We start from the raw sequence: 14689 nt of genomic DNA, 5'->3' as shown, positions 1-14689 counted from the left end.
CTGTTTTCTCGGTGTGGTGTTCGCAGGTTGACTTTAGGAGGCCGTGGAGGTTCAATAAAACTAAGAGCTTTATTGCGGAGATGTTAATGCTACAGGGTGCCCAGTTACCCGTGCAAACGGCAGGTGACGTCACCCGACGGCGTCACGCAAGCATTCTCTTAAAGTGCCCCTGTTCGGCTGCAAAGCTGCTGGTAAGGAATCACTGAAAATACTATAAATATGCAATAAAGACCTTCATAGTTATGTACACCTCAGTTAAAATCTTCCCTCTGTTTCCTCTGGTGCACAGAAAACAACCCCAGTCCTGCCTATCTTTCCTTATAGCTGACATTATCCAGGCAGGGCAGTATACTTATAAATCAACTCTGTATCTCTCCCCTGCACTCATATCTTTCCTGTAATGTGGTGATGAAAGCTGTAGACAGTTCTGTAATACATTCCAGATTTATTAATAGAATTTAAACTGCATCGTCTGCTATGGTGGTATTTGTGTCTGTATGCCCAAAGCATTAGCCTGGACCTCTGAATCATTGCGATATTACCACGACAGCATCATCTCCCCATTACATAGACATAGACATAGAACTTACAGTGCAGAAGGAGGCCATTCGGCCCATCGAGTCTGCGCCGGCCCTTGGAAAGAGCAGCCTACTCAAGCCCACACCTCTGCCCCATACCCGTAGCCCAGCCAACCCACCCAACCTCTTTTGACACTTAGAGGCAATTTATCATGGTCAATCCACCCTAACCTGCACATCTTTGGACTGTGGGAGGGAACCGGAGCACCCGGAGGAAACCCACGCAGACATGAGGAGAACCTGCAGACTCCTCACAGACAGTGACCCAAGCCAGGAATCGAACCTGGGACCCTGGAGCTGCGAAGCGACAGTGCTAACCACTGTGCTACTGTGCTGCCCTCGGTGTCCAAAGAGGTTGGGTGGGGTTGCTGGGTTACTTTCAGATGTGGGGAGAATCTAGATAAGGCGGAGCGGTTCTCCTTAGAGCATGGAAGGCTAGGGGGGAGATTTGATAGATGTGTCCATAACAATCAGGGGTTTTGATGGAGCAGACAGCAGGAAACCATTCCCAGTAGCAGGAGCATTAGTAGCCTGAGGGCATAGCTTTAAGATAATTAGCAAAGTAGCCAGGTCGGGAGTGGGGGGAGATGTATGGGGAGTTTGAAGGAAGATAATTATTTTTCGCGAAACAAATTATGACTTAGAAATAAGCAAGAGGGCAAAAGGTTATTGTTGGCAGGTGCGATAGTGGAGTTGATGTTATAATCAGATTAGTCATGTTCTTATTGATATTGAATGACAGAACAGGCTTGAAGGGCCGAGTGTCCTATTCCTAATCCTAATTGTACAAACTCCCCACAATGGGAAACCCCATTGACCGGCCGGAGTAACGGAGAATCCTGCCGGACGGTCGGGTCAGAAATGTGGCGCGGTGGGGCGGAGAATCCCAACCCATATCTCCCAACGAACAGGTTTAAGCTTTTTTTTAATTGCTCTTGTCGGTGTGATGGAAGAGAATTGATTTGTCGTCGAGTACAGTTGCAAAAACAGCAATGTTCTTTCGTATTTTCTCCTTTATTCATGTGTGGGCAGTCTCGGCCATCTATTTGACCATATGAAGCACGCTCACCTAATCTCTACGTACACACACTTCCCAGGCAGGTCAGTGGTCAATGACCAGGGTTGGCAATGTTTGTCTGTTTTGTTTCCTGTTTAACCCGAAGGTTTACTGAGCCCAATTGTGCGATCGCTTCACCAACACCCAGTTGACAGTCACTAACACAGTACACTCCGGAATCAAACTTCGGGATTTTTATTAGATAACCTCAGCCAGGCATTGATGGAACGCAAGTTTGTTCATTTTTCAAAAGCTCAGTCGTTCGTACTTTTGGCTTTCAACAGCACTGGAAAAACCGTTGACGTGCGGTGGCGTTGAAACGCAGGAGGGTAAATATTGGAAGAATATTTCCACTCGTGAGACAGTCTAGCGCCAGAAGGCGGAGTCGAAGAATAGAGCGGTGATCACTTATGATGGATTTGAGGAAGAATTTCTTCTCTCGGGAGTGGTGAACCTTTGGAATTCTTTACCCCAGAAAGCTGTGGAGACCGAGGTGTTGGACATTTTCAAGGCCGAGATCGATAGGTTTTTAATCAGTCGGAGAATTAAGGGTTATAGTGATAAGGCAGGAAGGTGGACATTGTGAGTGTTACATCAGCCACAATCTTATTAAATGGTGGACCAGGCTCGAAGGGCTGAATGGCCTACTACTGTTCCTATTCCTTATGGTCTTATAACCATGAATCATGAATAGAAATTGCTTGCTCACAATTTCCAGTTACCCTGGGTTACACTAAAACACATAAAGCAGATCACATTACATTACACAGATTACATTGAGCCGTAATTGCCTGGAATCTTGCGTAGGGTTATGAATGTGTACAGATGGATTTTAACAGAATGATTCCCTAATCAGGCCCCGGTGATCACTTTCCAGCAAAATGATATCTTGATGAGAAGAGACTGTGGTTTGAAAAATGCTCCAGTCCGTTCTCCATTTAGATGGCCCTCACGGAGCCAAGGATGAATGGGCCTTTCCACCCAGAGGCAGTAACTTACTTCACAATCTGGACGGGAGACATTAGGAAAAGTAAAATCAGACAACGTCAATTTGAGGTAAAAGCAATATCTCTGCAGATTGGATCCAGGGATAACGTCAGTGGCTCACAGGGCTAAATCGCTGGCTTTTAAAGCAGACCAAGGTAGGCCAGCAGCACATTCCCGTACCAGCCTCCCCGAACAGGCGCCGGAATGTGGCGACTAGGGGCTTTTCACAGTAACTTCATTGAAGCCTACTCGTGACAATAAGCGATTTTCAATACCCTGTCGGTTCGATTACAGACAGCAAATATATATTGCTAAAAACTGATGGGGCACGATCCTCCGTTGGGTGATACCAGAATATTCTCCGACGCCAAAATCGTGGGGGCGCCGATTTGACGCCAAATCGCAATTCGCCATTGCCTCGACAGCGGTGTCAATGCGGTCTGGACTTATGTACAATATACACTGTGTGAATGTCATTAGCGGGCCTGACCTGGTATTCGACAAGGCCTCAGCGATTCTCCGCCTCCGATGGGCCGAGTTCCCGACAGGACAGTCCACTTGTGCTTTTAAAACTGGTGAAAACTGCGTCATGGCTGCGGAGGGAGAGAGAGGGGGTACAGAAAGTGTCCAACATCGCCATAGTTCGCTGACCGGGTGGGGGAGGGGGCTTCTGCTAGGGCCGGAGGGGGGAGTAATGGCGGGTGGCAAAGAGGTGGGCTGTGGGGTCGGCGTGGTTGGGCATGGGACACCATTTCCACAGCCGCAAATGGCTAACAGCCCACTGTGAACTTAGTGCCACAGTTCGTATAGGTCCCCCCCCCCCCCCCCCCCCCAGGCCACCCCCACCTGGGTCCCCTCTGGCCCCAACTGACCCATCAGCGTTATGGGTGCGCACCAGCACAAACAGTGCCATCTTGTTGGCTAGGATGAGTGTGTGTGTGGGCAGCCGGTAGCACAGTGGTTAGCACAGTTGCTTCACAGCTCCAGGGTCCCAGGTTCGATTCCCCGCTGGGTCACTGTCTGTGCGGAGTCTGCACGTCCTCCCCGTGTCTGCGTGGTTTCCCCCGAGTGCTACCCGCCTTATATTATACATATCATTACAAAGCCTAATGATTAAAGGAATTGATAGAGTAGATAGGCAGGAACTATTTTGCCTGGTGGGGGTGGGGGGGGGGGGGGGGGGGGGGTGACAAGAACAAGAGGGCATAACCTTAAGGTTTGTTCAGGGTGACGTCAAGTTGCAGTTTGGCCATGATCCAATTGAATGGCAGATCAGGCTCGAGGGGCTGAATGGCCTCCTTCTGTTCCAAGTTCCTTAAATTGAACTCTCAGCTCTTCTGGATTTGGGCTGCAGTTGTTTGACTCTGACAGCTGCACAGCCTGATGACAGCTGCACTTTGCGGAAAGCTATTTGAGGCCAGAGTGCGGAGAAGATGTTCTCATTTGCTGCTGTCACTCCTGCCTAAGTGGCGAATGGCCAGAACAATTGTGCATGTGGAGCAAGCCTGGCCATTGAAGAAACCCACTCTCATTACAAGCCACAAGGGTGCGCGACAGTGAGGAGTGGCCTATTTCAAATATCCCATTGATCAACTTCCGATCAGGTCTTTGGGAAAAGGCGAGTGTGTGGCTCCGTCAGTTACGCACTCACGTCCAAGTCGGCAGGCTGTCGGGCCAGTACAATTATGCTACAATCATAACCAACCCCCACTTGTATTGAAACAGGATAAAAGCTACTCGAGTAACGGTCATTCTAGCGCAGGGGTGGGCAAACTACGGCCCGCATGCGGCCCGCCAAAGGTCTTTATGCGGCCCACCAAGTCATTAAAAAAAATGTTTTTAATTTTTTTTTTTTTACGGTTAATGTGGGGGGGCTGTTGGGTTACTTACTGGTATAGGGTGGATACGTTGACTTGAGTAGGGTGATCATTGCTTGGCACAACGTTGAGGGCCGAAGGGCCTGTTCTGTGCTGTACTGTTCTATGTTCTAGATGAGGCGCCCAGAATCATAACCGGGTGAAGTAATTATTTTACTTAATATACTATGCGGCCCTTTAAAATTGTGAATTTCTGAATGTGGCCCTTGCACGGAAAAGTTTGCCCACCCCTGTTCTAGCGCAAGTCGATCCCCGAATTTAGCGACAAAATCCACACGTTTTGTACTTAACGCCCTCTCGCTGTTGAAGTCAAACTCGCCCCGGAGCAAACCTCCTGATATATAGAAGCAGAGGATAGCGTGCTATGAAAGGCAGTTGTTTAGTTCCTGCTCACGTCCCACATGAGAACTTGGCTACAAATTTGACTTGCTGTCAAGGCCACCACCTCACAGTGACACTCTGCCTTCCCGCCAATCTTACATTCTAACATGTCAAGGAAGGAACGGTAGATACGCAGTCTTGTTCAAACATAAAGGGTGCGATTTAACGGGGAAAAAAGAGTCCCACTTAGGCCGCATTTAGTGTGGTTTTTCCCGGCACTAACGGCCCTGCTATTAAATGGGACTCTGTTTCTTTTCGAGCCACTCGAGGCCGGACTTACTTTCATTTCCTGACACCTTCGTTTCTACGTCCATTTCTATGTGGCGCCCCAATCTCTCGATGTCCCCACTGGGACCTCCTGACAGCCCCCCAACCCCCAACTTACCCATTAGGGGGCCCTCACCCTACCTCATAAGGGCAACCACCACCCCAGCTCCAATCCCCGACAATGGCAAACTGGCACCTGGGCACCATGGCACTGCCAGCCTGGCCCCCTAGCCCCCGGGCAGTGTCAGAGTGTCACTGCAAGTGTGCCCAAATGGCACAGCCAGGGTGCCAGTCTGGCAGTACCAAGTTGCCTGGTTGGCATTGGGATTGCCAAGGGACCATCCTGCCCAGAGGCTGATTACCTGGGAGGCACCGAGGTCCTGGGAGACCCCTCCACCAAGTACTCTCATGCCTGGTCCATGTTTGTGGAGACCAGTGCTAAACCGTGCCAGGGTGAGGTCACCGAGGCACCGCCGTTCGATCCTGCCTCTTGGGATGCTCCAGCGTGAACATATTTAAGTGTGCTTAACTGCACAAATCGGCAAATCTGAATCCCGCCGATTGGGGACGAGGTCATGAGCGCGATGTCTCACGAGATCTCGTTAGATCTTGTGAGGTGCCCCGAGCTTCGAGATTTATCGTCCTCCTCATGTCATCCAGTCAGGCGCGAGGAGGCCGTACGATCACGGCCAAGGTCTCTGAGGTTGCAGTATGGAGAAATAAATGTGCAGCAGCTGGAGGGCTCAAGATATCGGAGGAGAATATTAGAGATTGCAGAATGCACCTTGCACACGTTCGCCTGATGCCTCAGAGAAAATGCGCGGAGGAAAGCCAATGGGCGGGATTCCCCATCCCGCCGCACCAGATTTATGGGCCAGGATTCTCCCCTACTCTGTGGGGCGGGGGGTCCCGGCGTACCGGAGTGGCGAGAACCACTCCGGCGTCGGGCCTCCCCAAAGGTGCAGAATTCTCCCACCTTTAGGGGCTAGACCCGCGCCGGAGTGGCTCCCGCTCCGCCGACCGGCGTCGGGACTGGCCGAAAGGCCTTCGCCGGTCGGTGTGAGTCCGCGCATGTGCCGGAGTGTCCGCGGCGGAGGGGGTCTCTTCCGCCTCCGTCATGGTGGAGGCCGTGGTGGCAGCGGAAGAAAAATTGTGCCCCCGCAGCACAGGCCCGCCCGCCGATCTGTGGGTCCCGATCGCGGGCCAGGTCACTGTGGGGGCACCCCCTGGGGTCAGATTGCCCCACACCCCCCCAGGACCCCGGGGCCCGCTCCCGCCGCTTGCTCCCGCCGGCACCAGAGGTGGTTTAAACCACGTCGGCGGGAGAGGCCTGACAGCGGCGGGACTTCAGCCCATGGTGGGCCGGAGAATCGCCGCACGGGGCCTGCCGACCGGCGTGGCGTGATTCCCGCCCCTACCATTTCCCGGGTGGCGGAGAATTCCGGCCACGGCGGGGGCGGGATTTACGAAGGCCCCGGGCGATTCCCCGACCGTGCGGGGGGTCGGAGAATTCCGCCCATGGTTCAGCACGCCGTCGGGATTTTCTGTTTTGCCAGCTGTCCAATGGGGTTTCCCATTGTGGGGCAGCCCCACGCCGTCGGGAAACCCCCCCAGGCTGCCGGCAAAACGGAGAATCCAGACGGTGGACAATTCAGCCCTATATGTGGCAGCAGTTGGAAAATGAAGGCCGTGTTTCAGTGAAAAAAAATCGATTCCGTTTCTGGCACATGTTGCTGGGGCGGGAGGGGGGGTGGGGGTGCGGTGGTGGTTCTCGGTGGCTGCAGCGCCAAGATACACCCCGTTGTTTCTTTTGGCCTCAGGGAATCTCTCTCTGCCGAGGACGCATTTGAGACAATTCCTGCTGACAAGCCCACCAGGAAAGTGTGATGAATCACAGTCCGTGTAATTCACACTATTATTATATATGATGTACTGTGTCTATGTAAGCTCGGTATACAAGCAGTTGCGCGGCTCTGCCCATAGGGGGAGATGAGGAGTTTGTACTGGGCTCCACCCTTGGCTCCGCCCATGGCTCCGCCCATGGCTTCTCCCACTAACTGGAAGTATAAAGCTTGGCAGTCGTGAGCCTGCTGCCAGTTCATCTCGTCGCAGGCAGGCTCTGTTGTAAGACTATTAAAACCACTTCCAACCACGTGTCTTGTGAATTGATGGTCACATCAGAAAGGTTCCTGGCAGATCGGGGCGCCATTTTGTCTGGCTGCTCTTTTCTTCATCCCCTCCTCCTCTTTAAGTCCCCCACCCCCGTTTTTAACTCCCTCCCCCCCAATCTCGTGTCAAACTGCCCCTGCAACTTCTTTCCTTCCGCCAACATCTCCTTCATGGGGTGGGGTCACAGAATACCTCCTATCCACCTCCAATATCTCACCCAACAGATGCTCCTCCCTCCTGTGTCCATAGACACAATCACCACCCGCGGCGGCTCCCCCACTCCTGGCCTCTGCCTCCGGGACCTCTGGGCCTGACCCACCTTCGGGGCCTTGTCCAGCACCTTTTCTTCCAACAACGAGGCCAGCATCTCGTAACATAGTCTGTTGCACTCGTTCCCTCCACTCCCTCCGGAAGGCCCACAATCCACAGACTTTGCCGCCTTGTCCTATTTTCCTGGTCCTCCACCTTTGCTTGCAGCGTCTTTCACACGTCGCCCAGGATCGCCATCACCACCTCCAACGGCACAATCCGATTAGCCTGGTCAGACACCACCTTCTCCACCTCCTGGATCGTCGTCCCCTGCACATAAAGCTCCTCTCCAACCGTTCCAAGGTCCGGCGAAGAGTTGCCACTGCCCCCTCAATCGCCTTCATCCAGTCATTCTACGTTTCTTTACGCTGCCGCCAAAAGTCGTCCTTAATGAAGCTCATCAGCTGCTCCATTTGCAGCTTTCCATTCGACGATGACCCTTCCCCCGCCGCCATTTTATAATTGATGCTGGGCCAGGAGTCATCTCCAACTCTTTAGCCAGGGCTCTCACTGTCTCCTGTCGGGTTTGGCAACCCCGCCCCCCCAGACATGCTCATTGTGGGGGGTACTTATCCCCCTCCACTCTCCGCGCAACTCTTCCACCGGAATTCCCCAAAGATCAAATAAAAGGGACCAAAACCAATGCCTTCAAGCAGGAGCCGCCCCGCGTACGACCATTCACTCTACGGCCGCCACCGAATTTCAATTTTGTTTCCTGGTTGGATTTTCTAAAAACTGGGCTCCTGTGCAGATAAAGGTAAAGCTGCCCAGGCTGCTGCAATACATATAAATTCACAATCCACCAAACAGGATGAAGATAAACTCTCAACCTACTGAGAAGCATGAAAGATCCTGGGAGGGATTCTCCGATTGCCGACGCCGAAATCAGGTTCGGCGATCGGCTGGAGAATCCGTTTTGTGCTGGAATCGGGGGGCAGCCCCGTTTTTTTGGATGCTCCGCCCCCTCAAAAACGTTCGCCGCACGCCATTGGGACGGCCACAGGGCGTCGCCTGAGGCCCTCCCCCGGTGCTCCACCGACGGCGTCTAACACGTGACCTCTCAACTTTCGTGAACCTGGCGTGGCGGCTGCGGACTGTGTCCAGCGAGCGCTGCCACAATCGGGGGTGGGTGGGGGGGTGGGGGTGCCGTTCCGCTGGCAGTGTGGGCTTCAGCGGGGACTGGGGGGACTGGTGGGGGGAGTGGTCCGGGTTGGCAAGGGGGATTACAGGGGCACTGTCTAGCAGGTTGGGTCCGTGCGCGGGCGGCGCTATGTTGTACGGCACAGCCACCGCAAGCCACAGCCGTGCACATGCGCGGCCATGGGCCCGGCCATTCTGCATCTGTATCTGCAGGTAAAGCTGGGGGCTTTACGTGGCACAGCTGCTAGCCCCCCCCCCCCACCGGGCGGAGGATGGGTGCGGGGGGGGCAGCACCGACGTTTTGGTCATAAGACCAGACGCTTCCTCCGGACGTAGCCCCAAAAATCGGAGAATCCAGCCCCATATCCCCTCTCAATTCATACAAGCCTGAGACTTTACAAAAGTTTCTGAAGTGAGGCATCGGAATGCAATGACATGTTCCGAAACAATAACTACGGCAGACATGAACTAGTCAAATCTCTCTGGAATACACAGCCAGCAAGGTGCTTTAAGAAGCAGGGAGGAGAGGAGGAAGAAAAAAGCAATTCTGCACAGAACATCGGCAGGTTGAAGCTGCATGTGCTTTGTCTCTCTCCATCTTGGAGGCATTGAGCCGGTTTGCCAAATTGGTGGTCCTGAGGAGAAAAGCGGACTGCTGACAGGGGTCTTTTCAAAAACATAGAAACCTGCTCCCAGTCGGACAGCTGAACAAAACGGCCGCAACATTGAACCCACCGCATTGACAGCAGTCAAAGAACAGCTGTTTTGTCTTTCATGAACTGTAAAAGAAAATCCTATAAATCTATCTTCTCACTGTGCTATCTGTACTTGTGTGTGTGTGTGTGTGTGTGTGCGTTTGTGTGTGGGGTCAGATCAATGTGTGTAACCTATGAATGGTTTCACGTTGTTTTAATCAGCTCAGTAAATAGTTTCAATAAACTTACCTCGTTCTTTGTTTGACCTGAGAAAATGTTTCTGAATAATTATTGATAATCGCACAGTGTGGGACTCAGACAGAAGTGACGAAGCACGTCCTCTCTTAAATTCTCTAAAAGACCCAGGCCAGCATTTTGTGCTTCCCCGCCGGCGGGTTTTCAGGCGCGGCAGGGTGGGGGGGGGGGGGGATTTTTGAATTGAAAGAATGGAATTCCCTCCGGGTTCCCACCCACCGTGACCATGTAGCAATTTTACTCCAGGGTGGCCAAGGCCTCGGGCAAGAAACTCAACCTTGCCCCAGTTGAGGCCTTGAAGTGGCCAATTGTGAGCCACTTAAGGGCCTTTTCCCACCCAGCCTCAATATTTTGGCTGGTGGGAGGGTTCACCCTGCTTGAGGGAAGTCCGAAAATCAACAGACATGGATCTCGGGTGGGGGCGGGGGGGGGGGGGGGGGGGGGGGGGGGGGGGGGGGGGGGGGAGAAAGGGGGCTCCATCAGAAGTCCCCTTCTCAGGTCAGGCACTCCTCTCTAAAGGGAATCCCGACCACCCTTCATCCTGCCATTTCCCCTCAACCCAGATTGCCCCCTTCGCGCCCTCCCAGACCCTCCCTCCCCTCCCTGCCCTGGGACCTCTTGAACTTCCCTTGGCCTCAGGTTCCCGGGCCTAGTCTCCGGCCTCTTCAGGCACTTCCTCTTCAATCCACTGCAGCTCTGGTCACTACAGGGACTAGAAAGCTGCCGGCCAATCAGCTCTCCATGGTGCGGCTTCCCACCAAGTGCACATGACATGGCCGAGGAGCATTCAAGGTGGGCGACCACCCATCTAAAAAATTCAGGTGGCTCTTCCAGTCAGACGTGGGAAATAGTGGAGGCCTTCCTCCCCCCCCCCCCCACATGGTTTTTATAAGAAAGATTTACGAGATATGGGCGTCGCTGGTTTGGCCAGCATTTATTGTCCATCCCTAGTTGCCCTTCAGAAGGTGTTGGTGAGCTGCCTTCTTGAGCCGCACAGTCCATGATGTGTAGGTCTACCCACAGTGCTTTTAGGGAGGAAGTTCCAGGATTTAGATCCAGCGACAGGGAAGGAATGACAATATGACTTGGAACGTCCAGGTGATGGTGTTCCCATGATCCTGCTGCCCTTTCCTTCAACATAGGAGTGGCTGTAGGTTTGGAAAGTGCTGCCTAAGGAACCTTGGTGAGTTACTGCAGTTCATCTTGCAGACGGTACACACTGTGGCAACTATACCTCGGTGGGGGAGGGATTGATTGAATGTTTGTAGAAGGAGGAGCAATCAAGAGGGCTGCTTTGCTCTGGATGGTATTGAATTTCTTGAATGTTGTTGGAGCTGCACTCATCCAGGCAAATGGAGAGTATTCCAATACACTGCTGACTTGTGCCTTATAGATGGTTGTCAGGCATTGGTGGGGATGGGGGTCAGGTAAGTTATTCGCCATAGGATTCCTAGTCTTTGACCTGCCATGCTAGCCACAGTATGAATATGGCTAGTCCAGTTCAGTTTCCGATCAATGGTAACCCGCAGGATGCTAATTGTGGGAGATTGAGAGATGGCAATGCCATTGAATGTCAAGGGGTGGTGGTTAAATCCTCTCTAGTAGGAGATGGTCATTTTTTGGCACTTGTGTGGCACAAATGAAACTCGCCACTTGTCAGCCCAAGCCTGGATATTGTCCAGGTCTTGCTGCATTTGGACATGGACTGCTTCATTATCTGAGGAGTCGCGAATGGTGCTGAACATTGTGCAGTCATCCGCAAACATCCCCACTTCTGACCTTACGATTGAAGGGAGGTTATTGATGAAGCAGCTGAAGATGGTTGGGACCTAGGACATCTCCCTGAGGAACTCCTGCAGTGATGTCCTGGAGCTGAGATGATTGACCGCCAACCACCACCATCTTCATTTGTGCCAGGTATGAATCCAACTGCTGTTGTAGCCGTATAGAATATAATTGCATCAAAAATGCAGCCACTTCTTCTTCCTACAGTATGTCCTTAATTGGAATTAATGCAAAGCTGTAAAATGTATTGATTGAAGCTCCAGTATTACATGCAGGTTCAATATTTCTGTTGTTAATTATTGGTTTGTGTCAACATTGGTCTCTGCCTGAGATCGCATATCACAAAGCTATCAATAATTCATCCCTAATTGGCAGCCCAGCTCAGTCCACTCATATGAGGAGAGTGAATGTCGCACCAACATGTTAATGTGATCGATTCTCATCTCGCATTAAGGTGCCTTGCTGGGATGGTGCATAGGGAGCAATCGTGATAAGTCCCCATGTGAGAATGAACCTGTTGCTGGAGGGGTCAAAGCAGCTCCAGCAAGAAGAGTTGTTACATTCCTGGCAGAGGAGGAAGCCATTCAGCCTCTCGAGCCATTTATACGATTCCGGTAGATCTGCTCCTTGTCTCCATCTAGTCACCTTGGACCCATAATATTTAATACCCCTGCCAGCAAACACCCACCGATGGCAGTTTTTGGAATTTGCTCTGATCTTAAAGGAGAGATCTTCAGATCCCTTTGTGTGAAGAACTGACATCACCCCTGAAGAGCAAAGCTTTAATTTCAGGATATTACCCCCCATCTCCCAAACTCCATCAATGGAGGAAATATCCTCGCTCAAACGACCCTATTATATCCGTTAATCATCTCAAACACATCAATTAGATCACCTCTTCATTTTCTACACTCCACATGAAAGGCATTTTCTAAAGTGGCTCAAGAATTTGTGCTTCTGTATGTAGCCCAATGTGGTTCAATTGAAACATAGCCCAGCAGACACGGTAGCACAGTGGTTAGCACTGTTGCTTCACAGCTCCAGGGTCCCATGTTCGATTCCCGGTTTGGGTGACTGTTCGGAGTCTGCACGTTCTCTCCGTGTCTGCGTGGGTTTCCTCCGGGTGCTCCGGTTTCCTCCCACGGTCCAAAGATGTGCAGATCAGGTGGATTGGCCATGATAATATGTCCAAAAATGTTGGGTGGGGTTGCTGGGTTACGGGGATAGGGTGGAGGTGTGGGCTTGAGTAGGGTGCTCTTTCCAGGGGCCGGTGCAGACTCGATGGGCCAAATGGCCTCCTTCTGATCCATCTTAAACAAGAGAAGCTTTTTTTTTTACAGAACTACTACTGAATGTTAGATAGAACAGTACAGCACAGAACAGGCCCTTCGGCCCTCGACGCTGTGCCGAGCAATGATCACCCTACTCAAACCCACGTATCCACCCTATACCCGTAACCCAACAACTCCCCCTTAACCTTACTTTTTTAGGACACTACGGGCAATTTATCATGGCCAATCCACCTAACCCGCACATCTTTGGACTGTGGGAGGAAACCGGAGTACCCGGAGGAAACCCACGCACACACGGGGAGGACGTGCAGACTCCGCACAGACAGTGACCCAAGCTGGGAATCGAACCTGGGATCCTGGAGCTGTGAAGCATTTATGCTAACCACTATGCTACCGTGCTGCCCTTATTTAAGTAAAAAGGAACAACGTTATTAGCTAAAATACAGACACAAAGATTAAAATGGGGATGAAGGAGAAAGATGTTTAAAGATGAGATTTCAACTCAGTCTCTGTTGAGCTATCATTGCAGGCTCATTGCCTGAGTTACTTCCTTGCAAAGGAACATTTTCTCCCAAATTTACACCCACCAACAATAAACAATAAGCAGTAGCGAATACACTGTCAATCCCCGTATCAATAGCAACAATCCCATCCTCCCACCAAATCCCCAAACATTAGCCCGCATGTTAACATAAACAAAGAACATAAAGGAATCAGGAATCAACCACAGTCACCATTAACATATGCAGTTCCCCCTCCCACCCAACCCCCCCCCCCCCCCCCCCCCCCCCACAGTGTTCGATGTAATCCAATTCTCGAAAGTGCATAACGAATAACGCCCATGATTTGTAGAACCCCTCCATCCTTCCCCTCAGTTCAAACTTGACCTCCTCAAGAGTCACGAATTCCAGCAGGTCCCCCCACCACGCCAGGGCACAGGGTGGAGAGGTTGATCTCCATCACAACAGGATCCGCCTTCGGGCGGTCAACGAGGCGAAGGCTACAACATCTGCCCCTTGCGCCCGTTTCCAACCCCAGCTGGTCCGACACCCCGAATATGGCCTCCCGAGGGCCCGGGTGTAGTTTCACGTGCACCACTTTAGAGAGGTCCTAAAAACCTCCTTCCGGTAATCCTCCAGGACCAAAACATACGAACGTGGTTTGCGCCGCCTCCCCCCCCCCCCCCCCCCCCACCCCCGGCAACGTTCACACACATCTCCTACCCCCTCAAAGAGCCGGCTCATCCTCGCCCACGTGAGGTGCGCTCCATACACCACCTTCAGCTGTATCAGCCCCAACCTCGCGCACGAGGTGGCCGTGATAGAACTGTTGATGACCCCTTACCATCAGTTCACTGATAATTGCGAGTAGACTGATCGGGCGGTAATTGGCCAGGTTAGAATTGTCCTGCTTTTTGTGTGCAGGACACACCTGGGTAATATTCCACATTGCCGGGTAGATGCTAAGGTTGCAGCTGGACTGGAACAGCTTGGCTAGGGAAGCGGTAAGTTCTGGGCTTCACCCTTCCAGGCACAGATACATTAAATGAAACCCACTTAAAACTATCCCTTATTTCTAATGTTGACCAATACAAATATAGATCCACTAAAACTACCTTTTATTTTCCTAACACTTGTACGTGGTGGAGAGGCTTGTGGAATTGTGAACACACCTCAATCGGGTGCCTCCCGGAAATATTTCCGGGGATGTGGCAGTGTGGAGTTTCAGCAGACATGTCATGTAAATGGATACACACCTGACAGTAAGTTACCAGATAACCAGACGTATCACCACCCTCCCCCCCCCCCCCCCCCCCACCTCACACCGCCTTGACCACCCCCAGTTCTAGATTCTCCAACAGACAGATGTATCCCGCCCCCCAACCCTCCCCCCTCAC

Source organism: Scyliorhinus canicula, chromosome 8 (assembly GCF_902713615.1).
Source record: "Scyliorhinus canicula chromosome 8, sScyCan1.1, whole genome shotgun sequence".
In the NCBI taxonomy this organism is placed as follows: Eukaryota; Metazoa; Chordata; class Chondrichthyes; order Carcharhiniformes; family Scyliorhinidae; genus Scyliorhinus; species Scyliorhinus canicula.
This window is presented reverse-complemented; position numbering follows the sequence as displayed.